At 37.1% G+C, this 3,758-nt stretch overlaps 1 long non-coding RNA gene across 3 annotated transcripts; it reads right to left on the bottom strand.

Annotated features, from left to right (window-relative positions):
- Window positions 1-372: 372 nt before the first annotated feature.
- Window positions 373-3,067, bottom strand: LOC103130980 (uncharacterized). Of its 3 annotated transcripts, none has more exons than XR_001660451.1 (4): window positions 2,955-3,067; window positions 2,128-2,284; window positions 1,444-1,495; window positions 373-617 (listed from the first exon to the last, which is right to left on the bottom strand). It is a non-coding gene; the product is annotated as an uncharacterized LOC103130980 (long non-coding RNA). The 3 variants fall into 3 exon arrangements; XR_001660452.1 differs by having other exon boundaries at window positions 2,128-2,275; XR_475303.2 differs by lacking the exon at window positions 2,955-3,067 and having other exon boundaries at window positions 378-617; window positions 2,128-2,528.
- Window positions 3,068-3,758: the final 691 nt, after the last annotated feature.

Genomic DNA, 3,758 nt, shown 5'->3' with positions numbered 1-3,758 from the left:
ATCATGCACTTTTTCACGAAAATCGGCCCGATTATGATCGGTGACCGATCGATCGGCACACCTCTAAAAAAACCCACTTCCAATTAGTTATATTAAAATCAAGTTGTGCTTATTTTGTTATGATTTTTTATAGACTTTGTACATCCCCATCAACATTAAAAACACTCAAAAATAAATGTGTACAACACCATGTTTAAAGTTTTTAAGACTTTAGGTCATATTTACTGAATAAAATCTACAAACAATTCTGCTCTAAATTTCTAGACTTAATACAGGCACAATACGTGGCCTGATGGAGTGACTCAATCAGCCTCACTTAGACTTTTACAGAACTTGACAAAAATGTGTCAAGTTCTGTAACATAAGCTTACATAACTACTATATTACAACTATAACATTCATTTCAGCGAATGGCCGAAAACAACATTGCACAGAAAACCTCGTAAAATGGTCAAACTGCAGTAAAAAAAGAAAAGAAATTAATACTTTGTAATATAAAAAAGAAAAAGTAACATCATGGAAGGATTTGTTCGCTGTCTGACGGAAGTGGCACTTGGTGGACAGCAACATGAGAGGATTTACTTGCAGGTTCCCAGGTATCATCCCAGATTTTTCTGCTAGAAAAGAACAACAATAAAATCAGGATGTGGATTTTTGTGCTGTAAGGTTCACAAATCTCTCTTTCTAAGATGTATACCTGACTTTAAAAGGAGGTAATGTAGCCAAACTATTTTCTCTGCCTACATCCAGCCAAATGCCAGCTAGTACTTGCATCTTGGTTTGTCCTAAATATACAATATTATCTTGACTTATTAAGTGTTAAATGATAAACTGACTGCAGTCATTTTTACCACTACACAAACAATGAAAATCTCTCGTAGTGCTTCAATTTCTTAGAAAAGTCTAAAAATCAAAACAGAATTAAAGTGACAGTTTCAGATTAAATGTCCAGCTTATATGAATTATAAAAGGCACAGTGTTAAATAATAAGATTTGAATCACCTTTAAAAAGTCCAAATATCAAAATCAGCATTCCTTTACTGATAAACGGCCTAATTATGATATTTGGAGTTCTACCTCTATATTTCTATGTTTCTGTGCACATGCTGACTTTGTGTGAATTTGTTTCACCCAAAGATGTTGTGACTTAGGTGGTATAAGTACTACTGATTCCTGTTGTAATGCCTGTTTTTGTCCTCATAAAAAAATAAAGACAAATATAAAGACAGAAAAGGAGTCTGGTAGGTCAGTAATTAAAGCCACAAAGTTTATAAGTAAACAACTGTGGTTATTTTTTGCAGACCAGACCACTGCCTCCCTTATCACCCCTCCCCCCATCTACTCATCTTCACAGGTGGCAATGTCTCTCAGTGTACCTTGGCATGTTTGACTGGGGTGGGGATGTACTGTCACAGGGTGGATTAGTTAAACTTTTAGACTTACCGCATTAGTTCTACGCCCAGGGATTGATTTTGGGTACTACATTTCCACCAACCTAAATAACAAGAAAAGGAAAAAAAAAACAATTTTAAAAACAAAATAAGAAATGAAGTCAAAGCATGTACACTTGAAAACTGAAAACTAGTGTGGTGACTGTCATATTTTATAATCCTTCTAAAACTTTATTCTTCTTTACATGGATTTACACATTTTCTCAAATTAGTTTAACATTAACTTTAATCACTTTACAATGGCCACATAAATGGAAACTAAGCCCAAAACCAGTTGTCTTTGCTTATAAACGGTCTCTATAGGTTTTCTGTTTCTGTGAGAATTTTGACATTTTAGGGCTGGACTCCTTAAGTCGCGAATTCAGTTTTCTTCTGGGTTCGATTCCCGGCCCGGGGTCTTTCTGCATGGAGTTTGCATGTTCTCCCTGTGTATGGTGGGTTCTTTCCGGGTTCTCCGGTTTCCTCCCACAGTCCAGAAACATGACTATAAGGTTAATTGGTTTCTCTAAATTCTCCTTAGGTGTGAGTGTGTGTGCATGGTTGTGTGTTCTGTCTGTCTCTGTGTTGGCCTGCGACAGACTGGCAACCTGTCCAGGGTGTACCCAAGCAACCATCCCGACCACACTAGGGACAAGGGTGTAAGAAAATGGATGAATGTAAGGAAAACAAAACTTACGCTTTCTCTTCTTATCAGCCACCCTGACTTAGTGAGACGGCATGGTCAGCAGGTGACATGAATGCAGATGTGGCTGATCTATGGATGAGACAGATGATGGAGTGGGAGGAGAGGCAGCTGGAGAGGTGCTTCTGGATCTTTTCTTCTTCTGAAAAGACTGAGAGGATGGGACAACAGGAGGAGAAACAGGAACAAGATCAAGCACTATCACTGTCTCTTCCTGGTTCTCTGGTGTCATCATTGGATGCTCCTCAGTAAGCATCCCAGGGTGCTCCTGACCTATGTTCTCTGTCTGTTCAAAGATCAGGTTCTCAGCTCTTTACTTCTCTTCATCTGGCTTGCAACAGCAATAAATAACATAGACAGGAGGACAGGATTGTGCCTGTACTGATGCAAGTTCATTTTTAATTCAAGTAAATGACCTATAGCTGCAATCAGTGTATTCAGACAAGGTTCATAAACAACACTTTAAAGATCATCACAGTTAGGAGCACTGATGTTTTTAGCAACCCTCCAATTTTACAAAGTGGCATCAACAAGCATTACTATAAACACTATTATGTGACACTATCATGGCTAATTAAACGTATTAAGCACAGGTACAATGTACAGGTACAATTAGCCTCCGAGAGGCTAATTTAGCTAGCTTCCACCGTATATTTTCCGGCAAAAAAAAATGTTAAAAATGTGTCTTCAACCATTTGCCTCACAATCCTACTGCCATTAAGTCCTAAAACTACCATCAGTAACTTTATAACGTGACACTCTCGAGTTATTTTTGGTTTTAGAGTACAAAAACATTTTGACAGGTGCAGGTTTTTACTCACCGGAGTGTAAGTGTCGCATATGATGACGTCAGCTTATTCTTCTTCTTGGGTTTTTGTGGGATCCGTCCTTATTTTTATTATTTCAATCAAAAATATTAAAACGTTTACAGAACAGTTTGCATGCAATCACAAAAGAAAATACATCTTAATTTTTTCTTAAATTTATTTGGTGTAAGTCATTGATATGATACTCAAAAATAGTTAGTAAATTAAAAAAAAGGCTTTTAAATCAAGCTAACAACAACCACAACAAAAACCCTCCGGTTTTATATTTTACTGAGTCATTTTTAAATACCGAATTAAAGTCATTTGACCGATATGTCTGACATGTATTTGTAGTAAATATTCTTAATATCCTGTTCAAACTAGCACATAAATTGTAAATAAAGGATTTAAAAAAAAAAAAAAGAATAGACTCGTCATCTTACTCGTTCCTAGGTCGTCAGTATCGGACGCTTAGGGAGCGGTACAGCATTCATAATTGACGAACCCTTTAAGTCAATTATTGACGCGAAGGGGGTACCCTCTGCGTCAACATGTGACGCTGAGGGTACCTGCCCAAGCGTCAATATGTGACGAGTTGGGAGTGAGAATGTGTTGGTTTTAGAGCTTCTGCTCACTCACTCATCTGTTAAGTGGTAAAAGGTACAAGGAACAAGTTAAATATATAAATATGTTGGTAATTTTTTCCTTAATTCATTAAATGCTAGTAGAGTGGAGGCAAACTGTAGTCTGTAGCTAAGCTAATTATGCTAAATGGTTGATAATCTCACAGTCTACCCACTTCTCTTGGAGAAAAACTGG

This window comes from Poecilia formosa, unplaced genomic scaffold, assembly GCF_000485575.1.
Source record: "Poecilia formosa unplaced genomic scaffold, Poecilia_formosa-5.1.2 Scaffold704, whole genome shotgun sequence".
In the NCBI taxonomy this organism is placed as follows: Eukaryota; Metazoa; Chordata; class Actinopteri; order Cyprinodontiformes; family Poeciliidae; genus Poecilia; species Poecilia formosa.
Note: the sequence above shows the minus strand (reverse complement) of the source record. Positions and strands in the feature narration are given on the sequence as shown.